This window comes from Schistocerca gregaria, chromosome 6, assembly GCF_023897955.1.
Source record: "Schistocerca gregaria isolate iqSchGreg1 chromosome 6, iqSchGreg1.2, whole genome shotgun sequence".
In the NCBI taxonomy this organism is placed as follows: Eukaryota; Metazoa; Arthropoda; class Insecta; order Orthoptera; family Acrididae; genus Schistocerca; species Schistocerca gregaria.
This window is the reverse complement of record NC_064925.1, coordinates 421,414,236-421,425,670: the sequence shown is the minus strand read 5'-3', so window position 1 is coordinate 421,425,670 and position 11,435 is coordinate 421,414,236. Positions and strand designations below refer to the sequence as shown.

At 43.1% G+C, this 11,435-nt stretch overlaps 1 pseudogene; it reads right to left on the bottom strand.

The window, feature by feature from the left end:
- Positions 1-7,001: 7,001 nt before the first annotated feature.
- Positions 7,002-7,119, bottom strand: LOC126279256 (5S ribosomal RNA; annotated as a pseudogene).
- Between the last annotated feature and the right edge of the window lie 4,316 nt (positions 7,120-11,435).

Below are 11,435 nucleotides of genomic sequence, written 5' to 3'. Positions count from 1 at the left end.
CTTTTAACCGATAAGTACAAAAGGCTCCAGGCGGTACCGAAACTGCGATACTGAAAGCTGTAGTCGTCTCCAGAGATGTGGCAACACTGAGACGTTGGTACAGAGAAGTACACAAAGTAGGATTATGTAATTACTTCTGGCAGACGCGAAAAACAGACTCGCGAACACTATCGTCGGCGCTCTTCCTTCTCTAAAGGGACCATAATTCAATTGTTGTCGTTGTTCTTGTAAGTGTTATTGTCATCATCTTCAGTCTGATGACTGGTTTTTAGGTTTGACGGAGCTATTCACGCTAGTCTGTCCGATGCAAGTCTCTTTATCTCTTGTTAACTACTGGAACCTACCTTCCCTTGAACCTGCCCACTCCATTCGTGCCTAGGTCTTCTCTACAATTTTTACCCTTCATATCTTTCTGCAGTACCACACTGACTGTTCCTTGAGGTCTAAGGATGTGTCCGATCAGCAGATTCCTTCTTTAGCTCCGTTGTGTCATAGACTTTTCCCCAGTTTGATTCAATACTTCATTAATGATTCTATTTACCAATCCGATCCTCAGAACTCTTCTGTAGCACCACATTTTAGAAGATTCTATTTTCTTCTCGTCTGAACTATATATCTTTCATGTTTCACTTCCGTACAAGTCTACACCCCCAGACAATATTTTCATAAAAGGCTTCCAAACGCGTAGGGCTATTCCTACATTAACGGGAGGTTTAAGAAGAAAGAGCAGTAGTCGTTTATAACAAACTGCAAAAGACAGAAATACATTGCCTATGTAACTGGATATAGGAAGGTTCAAAGTGTTGACACAGCTCCGCCGCTGTATGTTTGTAGCAGCATGGTGACTACAGTACACAAAATGGTTTCTCTTCTGGTATAATTTGCGCGAAGTTAATACGATGCTCAAGTGCAACATGCATTCCGACGTCGATTAACCAAGAAGCCACCTCTGCACAAGTAGATCATTAGAAAATTACTTATTGATACATAACCAACACGGATTCAGAGCCTGCCCATGTGACCGAGCGGTTCTAGGTGCGTAAGTCTGGAACCGCGCGACTACTACGGTCGCAGGTTCAAATCCTGCCTCGGGCATGGATGTGTGTGATGTCCTTAGGTTACTTCGGTTTAAGTAGTTCTAAGTTCTTTGGGATTGATGACCTCAGATGTTACGTCCCATAGTGCTCAGAGCCATTTGAAGCATTTTGAACGGATTCAGAAAAAATCGTTCTTGTGCAACACAGCTAGCTCTTTATTGCCATGAAGTAATGAGTGCTGTTGACAAGGGATCTCAAATCGATTCCATATTGCTAGATTTCCAGGAGGCTTTTGATACCATTCCTCACAAGCGGCTATTAATGAACTTGCGTGCATATGAAGTATCGTCTCAGAGAGGTCACAGTTCCTAGTGATAATCGGTAAATCATCGAGTAGACCAAGTGATATCTGGCGTTCCGCACGGTAATGTCATAGGCCCTCTGCTGTTCCTGATTTACATAAATGATTTAGTTGGTAATCTGAGCAGCCCCCTTAGATTGTTTGAATAAGACCCTGTAATTTACCATCTAGTAAAATCATCAAACGATCCAGATAGAATTTCCGTATGGTGCGAAAAGTGGCAATTGGCACTGAACGAAGAAAAGTGAGAGATCATCCACATGAGTACTAAAAGAAATCCGATAAATTTTGAGTATACGATAAATCTCACGAATCTAAGGGCTGTCAATTCGACTAAATACCTAGGAATTACAATTACGAGCAATTTAAACTAGAAAGACCACACAACTACTATTGTGGGGAAGGCGAAACGAAGACTCCACGCAGCCGGTGTGGCCTATCGGTTCTAGGCGCTTCAGTCTGGAACCGCGCGACCGCTACGGTCGCAGGTTCGATTCCTGCCTCGGGCGTGGATGTGTGTGATGTCCCTAGGTTGGTTAGGTTTAAGTAGTTCTAAGTTCTAGGTGACTGATGGCCTCAGATGTTAAGTCCCGTAGTGCTTAGAGCCATTTGAACCATTTTGAAAGAGTGCGCTTTGTTGGCAGAACACTTAGAAGATACGAAAAACCCACTAAAGAGACAACCTACATTACACATGTCCGTCCTCTGCTAGAATATTGCTGAGCAGTATGTGATCCTTACCTGGTAGGATTGACGAAGGATATGGAAAAAGTGCAAAGAAGGGCAGCTCTTTTGGAATTCTCGCACAATAGTTGTGAGAGTGTCACTCATATGATACGAGAGTTGGGGTGGCAGTCACTGAAACAAAGGCTGTTTTCTTTGCAGCGAGATCTATTTACGAAATTTCAATCTCTCTTTCTCTTCCGAATGAGAAAATATTTTGCTGACACCCACCTACGTAGGGAGAAATGATCATCATAATAAAATAAGAGAAATCAGAGCTCGAACGGAAAGGTTTAGGTGTTCCTTTTTCCCACGCGCCATTCGAGAGTGGAATGGTCAAGAAGTAGTATAATAATGGTTCGATGAACCCTCTGCCAGGCACTTGAGTGTGAATTGGAGAGTAAACATGTATACGTAGATGTAGATGTAGATTTGTCACTGGGGTACAAAATGCTTGGATATTGGTTGAGCATGCAAAGGTAAGAGCACTGGCCGGTCACGCACGTCTGAGGAAAATGCTGAGTGTATCCGAAATGCGCGGAGCTCTCAGAAGCCAATAAGACGGGTAGGTCAGCAAGTTGAACTTCTTCAAACAAAAGTGTGGCGTGTCCTGAAACTAAGTCTACATAGGAAATCTTACAAGTAGCAGCTACTGCAGCAACTGGGTCCCGGCAACCGTAACAGAAGGTGCGAATTTTGTATTTCAGTTCTGCAGGACTCTAGGTTATGGCACAGGAATTTTTTTCCGAACGACTTTTCTTTTCGGACAAATCGCCGTTTCATCTAGGAGATTAAGTAAATCACCATAATGTAAGGATTCGAGGATCACTCGCGGAACATGCAAGAGAATCACCGAAACTAAATGTGTTTTGTGCTGTTTCTATTCACAAAGTTTGTAGACCCTCCTTTTTGTGGCAAGCAGTGCCTCGCCATGCTACAAAACTTCACCAAGATTCCAACGATTTCATTTTTATGCCTGACGGCGCCACGCCTCGCTTTATCTTAATAACATCATCCCACAACATTCGCTTGGAAGAGGTGGACAACCAGATCTTTTTGATTGATTTTGGCCATCCAGATCACTGGTTCTTTTTTGTGGGGACACATGAAAGACAGAGTCTTCGTCCCATCTGAGGCAGTTACTCATCAAGAGCTGAGGAATCGAATAGCCGAAGTAGTCCATTCAACAAACAGGGATCTGGTGATTTGCGTGTGAAGTGAAATGGACTACCGTTTCGGTGTTTCTCGAGCAACGCATGGCGCTCTCGTTCAGTGTATGGTATAGTGTCAGCGCAAACACGAAACGTTTAACCTTCCAATATCCAGTGACATGCACAATGTGTTCTTTCACAGTTCATTTAATCCATTTTGGTTAGAGAACGCAGCAGCTGGTTTCATAAATTTCACTGTAAGAACTACTGCAAACAGCCAGAAGTTTTTTGAAGTGATTTTCTTGTAAGGTCATTAGTTTTGGGTCCGAGCCCACCATCATATTGTCGCGTTGACTTCTTTCCAAGCTTTACATTTGTGCCTGTATGAAAAACTCTCCTTCACATATTATAAAACAGTGGTTTGATTTTCATTTAAAATTAGTTTTCTTTAACGATCCATGTAGATCAATAAACTGAACTAAATACAACACAGAATCTTATTTAGTTCATTTCAATAATCAGCATGGATGGTAAAAGAAAATTATACCTCTGTCCTAAACCACGTAAAGGAGAGCTTTTCACGAAGACACAAACGCAAAGCCTGCAAAGCGGTCACCGCTATCGTCAAACGATGAGCTCGGATCCGTAACGGTACAGTAAAGTCAATCCAAAAAAGTTGTAACTGGTTCCCGTATTTCCTACAGTGTAACTTTCATAGTTCGTCTCTTCTTTACTCTTGAGTCGTGCACTAGATATTTACAAATTCCTATTTTCCAGAGCAATATTGACAGCCAGCACTTAATATCCTCTCTCCTTGGGCCATCATCAGTTGTTTTATTACTCAAATAACAAAACTCGTCGCCTACTTTTAATACCGCATTTTTTAAATCTAATTCCCTTTGCATTGCTGGATTTAATTCCACTACATTCCATTTCCCTAGGTTTACTTTTGTTAATATTATCTCTTCTCAAGGCACTATCCGTATCGTCCAACTGATTTTCCAGATCCTGGGTCGTCTCTGATACAATCACAATGTCACCCGCCAACATCAAAGTTCTTTATTTCATTTCTCTGAAAGTTTAATTCACGCTCCTGCTTTCGACTTCGTTTCCTATAGTGCTTTCTCAATATACAGACTAAATAACGTGAGGGGGATGATACCAACTGTCCCACTCACTTTTCAACCACTGCTTCCTTTCCTTGTTGTTCGATTCTTGTAACTGCAGTCTGCCAAGTACAAGTTGTAGATAACTTTTCGCCCCTGTACGTTACCATTGCTACCTTCAAACATTCGAAGAGTGTATTCCGGTCAACATTTTTAAAGCTTTCTAAGCATCTTCAAATACTATAAACACAGGTTTGCCTTTCTCCAACCTATCCTCTAAGATAAGGCTTAGAGACAGTTTTCCTAGATTTCCTTGGAAGTTAATGTCGAATTCCCCCCCCCCCCCCCCCCCCCTGCTTTTTCCCTTTTTCTGTAAATAATACATGTCAATATTTTCCTACTCACAATATTTATGTTTTCTCCAGTTGTGTCAGTTAGTGCTGAGTTCGTTGACTTACAAGGGTACCACGCCTCGTCGTACGATTTCGTCCCATTTTATCGTATGTACAGGGTTTGGCCAGGAATGAAAGTGGCACTAATGTGAGCTCCAGACGGCTAGGGTTTAGAAAAAAAATAGCATATTTCACAAGAGGCGGGCGAGGCATGAGTTATTTATATTATTATTTAAGTATTAATCCAGTCGCGGACCATAAAGTTCATTAATCAGGTGATTAATGTAGGACAGCGATGACCATTTTCAGACCTGAGTAAATGGTCTTCATTGAACGATATTAATTATCTGATTAATAAACTTTTGTGGACTGTGACTGGATTTATAGTTAAATAAGTATTTCCTGGATCGCTGTGTATCTAGTTGCGAATATCTCGCAACTAAAGAACCATTTACGTTTATTTTGCATGGTTTCCAGGCAGCGGTCGCGTCACCATGAAACATTCCCGTCTCCTCTACATCTCTTTTGTTACGGACCTTCCCTTCTACAATAACCTATGAAACCTTCCCTTAGGATTTCTATCTATTGCTTAATGATTACAAATGAAACATTCCCTTTCAAATTAATTCTATTTCTCAATAATAACAAATGTAATGTTTGCATACAAATTTAAATGCTGCTTCTTAAAAGTGATTTGCTGACAATTTCGACGAAACATAAATGTGTCGTCGTCGTGGCCCTCAGTCGTTACCTGCAAAAACCCAGAACTGTTCCTTACCTTTTTTACTGCTACTGGATCGCCATCTGATTGCTACATCAAACTGCGACGTGAATATACTTACTCTGTTTTACTATACTCTGTTAGCTTCTGGTGGGCTGTCATAATAGGTGGCTGTATTTACTAGCAAAGCTGACATTATTCTTTAATTAATTTGGCTGAAGTTATGTAGTTCATGGTTAAACTTTTTCTTGACAACAATAAAATTTTGCAGTTTTACGTTGATGGGTTTTGGGGTGGATGATAATCCGTAATGCAATATTGCTGACAAAAATTAATTATATTCAGATAAAGATTCTTCCAATATTTACTGTTGGTAATGAAATGGTTTTACAAACGTTTAAATCGGACTTACTTTTTACAATAATCTTAAAACTAGCATTGCACAAACATACCTTCAGTAGTTTTGAGTTTGTCAAAAAAATAATTCAATAATATTAGTTCCTCTTACGATAATAGTTAGCTGATGTCTCCGTACATGCGTTTATAATCTCTTGTAAATCGTAGCTGGTAGCTGGCAGGCCCACCGGTCATGTCAAACTCTCGCTTCAGACCTATTCGCTTACTACTGACTCCCTCCGAACTCTAAAAGTGCGGTCTCTCCCGCCAACAATGCTTTCTGGTGCAGTCAATCCCTGCTACCATTACAAAACGTATCAATGCGCGGTCTTTCCCGCTCTTTTCTTAAAATGTATACATACGCGGTTGTCTCTCCCGCCAACAATACTTTGGTGCAGACATTCCCTGCTACCACAATTATTTCCAAAACGACAAATATTAATTATTCCTACTTAATCCTATTAATAAAATATAAACATCTTTCATAAATTGTGGTTTGACAATTGACAATAGAAAAAAGTCTTACAACCGAAAGAGTTCAGAACGGTAATCGGTGGGCTGTATGGTCCAGTCCATATACGGAGACCTACTTTATTCAATTCTTACGTTACGTGCACCGCAAATAATCCGAAAGAACACTCAAGATACTATGTTTATTAATATTTTCATAAAATGCACGAAAAGGAAAGGGACTGCAAATAAATTTCCAAAGAAAGGACTCTGCAAATGGGTTTCCACGAAGAGATTGTCGTTAAAGTGCACAGGACTTCGTGTCTGACCTTCGAACAGCCCTCGAAAGCTGTGTCCAAACAGTGGGTTGACGGGACAAATAAAATCGGCCCATGAACCTTTGTGGTCAGCGCCAGATACGAATATGGAGCTCCTTTTCATGCCTGTTACGAAAATATTCAAGCATTTCGTCTTCAGTCCACGAGTGGCCTACCGGGACCATCCGACCGCCGTGTCATCCTCCGTGGAGGATGCGGAAAGGAGGGGCGTGGGGTAAGCACACCACTCTCCCAGTCGTTATGACGGTATTCTTGACCGAAGCCGCTACTATTCGGTCGAGTAGCTCCTCAATTGGCATCACGAGGCTGAGTGCACCCCGAAAAAATGGCAACAGCCCATGGAGGCCTGGATGGTCACCCATCCAAGTGCCTACCACGCCCGACAGCGCTTAACTTCGGTGATCTCACGGGAACCGGTGTGGCCACTGCGGCAAGGCCGTCGCGTTTGAAAATATTAATAAATGTAATATACTTAGTGGTATTTCGGTTTATCTGCAGTGTAAGCAACGCAAAAGCTTAAAAAAATTGTCGAGTGACTTGATTCCACGACACTCGGTTTACCGGTCTGCACTCTTTTCCTCTGCGCCTGGAAATTGCAAGGTTCATGCATCGCTCGACCCGCGAATAAAATGCAGTTTGTTTTGAAAAGTGCCTGACCGTCTGAAGCTCCCACCTCTATCACTTTCACGGCTACGTAGACCATTAATCAGGACGAAATGTGGGTGAAGAGGAGGCGCGGTTAGCTACACGATCCTGTTTCTGGCAATTGTTTACCAGGTCGTTAAGTCCTACTTATAACCGGTCGCCGTACGGGAGAGGCTAAAGCGGTTGTGTGAAACCAAACGGATATTGCGAAGCAGGGTTAGCTATAGCCACGCGCGACCGCCGGCGCTTCGGAAGAGGTTGGCTGGCAGGCGTTCCCCGAGCGGTGCGACAAACGGGGGCCTGCGGCGGCCGACCGCAGCTAATCCTGCCCCAAGTGTCGCAATTACCGCAGCGGGCGCGGCGACAGTTGCCGGCCTGCGGTGCGAGGATGCAGGGCCGCCAACCGCAGCCGGGGCGCAGCAACTTCCCGCCGGCGGCAGTGCCGACGTCGGCAAACAGCGGTGCGCGCGCCCAGACAAACTCGCCGGCGCCGCGCCTTCGCGGTCCACCGACCTGCCGCGCTGCGGTCGCGCTGAAGAATGTCCCCGTCGCCCTGAGAGGGCCCTCTGCCACTGCAGGAAATGCTCGATTTTGTTGTCTTCCTATACCTACTTTATTTACTTGTTTTGCAGTGAACACATAGTTTGTTTGGGGTGATCACTCTGTTGTAGAAATAATTCAAAAGCCAAGATCGCTTAAATGCTACTTATAAGATGACCGATTTCAAAATCCTAAACGTGCCATCAGATCTGAATGCCGCTTAACATGTAAAGATCATACGGATATAACGACGCATGAGGCAGACCAGCTGATATAAAATCTTTGTCGCAGAAATAAAAGTGAGAGCAGTTGTGTTTTAATTTTTATTTCTGCGACAGTGATTTTATATCAGCTGGTATGCCTTATGTATCGTTATATCCAACTGGTTCAAATGGCTCTGAGCACTATGGGACTTAACATCTGAGGTCATCAGTCTCCTAGAACTTAGAACTACTTAAACCTAACTAACCTAAGGACACCACACATCCATGCCCAAGGCAGGTTTCGAACCCGCGACCACAGCGGTCTCACGGTTCCAGACTGTAGCGCCTAGAACCGCTCAGCCACCCCGGCCGGCAGTTATATCCAAATGATCTATACATGTCACGCGGCAATAAGATCTAATGATGGCACCTTTATTATGTTGAAACCGATCATTTAGTAAATAGTACTTATTTATTTGTTTCCTTTGTCTCTCTTACTAGTCGAGGGACATGAAAGGGAAGCAGTGGTTGGGAAGTGAGTGAGACAGGGTTGTAGTCTCTCCCCGATGTTATTAAATCTCTATATTGAGCAAGCAGTGAAGGAAACAAAAGAAAAATTCGGAGTAGGTATTAAAATCCATGGAGAAGAAATAAAAACTTTAAAGTTCGCGATGATATTGTAATTCTGTCAGAGACAGCAAAGGACTTGGAAGAGCAGTTGAACGGAATAGATAGTGTCTTGAAAGGAGGATATAAGATGAACATCAACAAAAGCAAAACGAGGATAATGGAATGTAGTCGAATTAAGTCGGGTGATGCTGAGGAAATTAGATTAGGAAATGAGACACTTAAAGTAGTAAAGGAGTTTGCTATTTGGGGAGCAAAATAACTGATGATGGTCGAAGTAGAGAGGATATAAAATGTAGACTGGCAATGACAAGGAAAGCGTTTCTGAAGAAGAGAAATTTGTTAACATCGGGTATAGATTTAAGTGTCAGGAAGTCATTTCTGAAAGTATTTGTATGGGGTGTCGCCATGTATGGAAGTGAAACATGGACGATGAATAGTTTGGACAAGAAGAGAATAGAAGCTTTCGAAATGTGGTGCTACAGAATAATGCTGAAGATTAGATGCGTAGATCACATAACAAATGAGGAAGTATTGAACAGAATTATGGAGAAGAGAAGTTTGTGTGGCACAACTTGGCCAGAAGAATGGATCGGTTGGTAGGACATGTTCTGAGGCATCAAGGGATCACCAATTTAGTATTGGAGGGCAGATTGGAGGGTTAAAAATCGTAGAGGGAGACCAAGAGATGACTACACTAAGCAGATTCAGAAGGATGGAGGTTGCAGTAGGTACTGGGAGATGAAGAAGCTTGCACAAGATAGAGTAGTATGGAGAGCTGCATCAAACCAGTCTCATGACTGCCATTGAAGGATGTATAACAATTACTTGTAATTTATGATCGGCCGCAGAGGCCGAGCGGTTCTAGGAGCTACAGTCTGGAATCGCGTGACCGCTACGGTCACAGGTTCGAATCCTGCTTCGAGCATGGATGTGTGTGATGTCCTTAAGTAGTTCTAAGTTCTGGGGGACTGATGACCTCAGAAGTTAAGTCCCATAGTACTCAGAGCCATTTGTAATTTATGGTTGTTCAAAGCCGAGATTTGGCGGAAAAATACTTAATGACTTATAAGAGGTTAAGTGAACATTTTAGAGCCTTCGACAAGTTAAGCGACAATATTCGGCAGCGGCAGCAGTCGATCAAGGAGGCCGATGACCAGCCAAGTTTACGCAGCAGCAGTCAGCACTTCAACAGATCAATGACCGAGCAGATGGGCAATGCTTCCAAGGAGAACGACAAACAGCACAGTTCGCACATGGGCGGTCAATGCTCCAGGAACCGTTAGTATACTGGACTCAGGTGAGTGACGTATGTGGCGATGTGGAGGAGGACGGCAAAGTGATGCACAACTGTTGTGATTGTAGAAAATTTTAATTTTTATTCTTGCTTTTGTGACCATAATAAGAGTCCAGATTCCATAGGCAAACAGCAAGCCGACATTAAGGACGTAGGGACGTAAGCCGCAGAGGCTGCCAAGTATGGCTTGTTGATCAAACAACTTAATGTTTGACTTCCTGCCAAAGGAAGCAGCATGAATCGAACTTGGGCAATGAAAGACGCAAACACCAGGGCGATAATACAGCAAGAGAGAGTGTTAGTTACGTGCGGAAAAGACTCGTGTGGAACCAAAGTAAGTTGTGTGCAGCTGGAAACGAAAGTGTGGTGTGGAACCGAAGGCATTCTTGCACAAGCCGACCAATTAGAAACGAGAGTGTCTTGTGGAACCATAGGCATTCTTGTGCAATCCGATCACTTAGAAATGAAAGGGTTATGTGAAACAAATTAACTCGTGTGCACCCAAGTTAATGAGAAACGAAATAAATGGCCAGGCAGCGGAATAGCCAGGAGCAGAGATTCAGATGCAGATACAGAGCCAGTGCCGGCTGTTTGGAGATTCTGCAGCGAGACGCTAGCGGGGCTGAGTAGGCCCATAGCAGCCGATACAGCTGATAAGGACTTCAACTACGAAAAGACGGCGATAGACGCTGATGGACACTCAGGAAATGCAGGTCAAGTAGGAATTTTAGAGTTTCATAGGAATAATGTTGAACAGAGACTGTCAGTCTTTGTCTGAATTACTTAGAGACATTTCGTGCTAAACAAGAACAAGTGATTGCTTTGTACTTGTTTCTTATATGTACTGACAATTAGCTTTGAAGTAACAAGTCCGAATAAATATACTGAATCGTATTAAGGGGTTCATGGTCCAACACCTCAAATAAGTATATGTGAGAATAACCTTGATAGAAACTAACCACGCTTCCCATGCCCGGGTTCCCGGGTTCGATTCCTGGCGGGGTCAGGGTTTTTATCTGCCTCGTGATGACTGGGTGTTGTGTGATGTCCTTAGGTTAGTTGGGTTTAAGTAGTTCCAAGTTCTAGGGGACTGATGACCATAGATGTTAAGTCCCATAGTGCTCAGAGCCATTCGAACAACATTTTTTTTTAAACTAACCAATCTTTTCTGATCAATCGCAATTCTATAACCTATTTTCAGGAAACCTATTTGCTTCAAACCAAGGAGATTCTCTCCCTCTCATCTCCGATATAAAGATTGACAGCAATTTGGAATTAACGCACTGTCGTTAACGTCCCAATTGCGCTACGCAGTTCGTACTTACTTCATTCTGGTATAGTGAGGCTGTGCTGGGACGCGACACAACCACACCAGCGCAGAGATAAAACAAGGAAAGCCGGTAGGTGTGTCGACATTGGTCACGTTTCTGTTCAGCGTGAGAAGCATA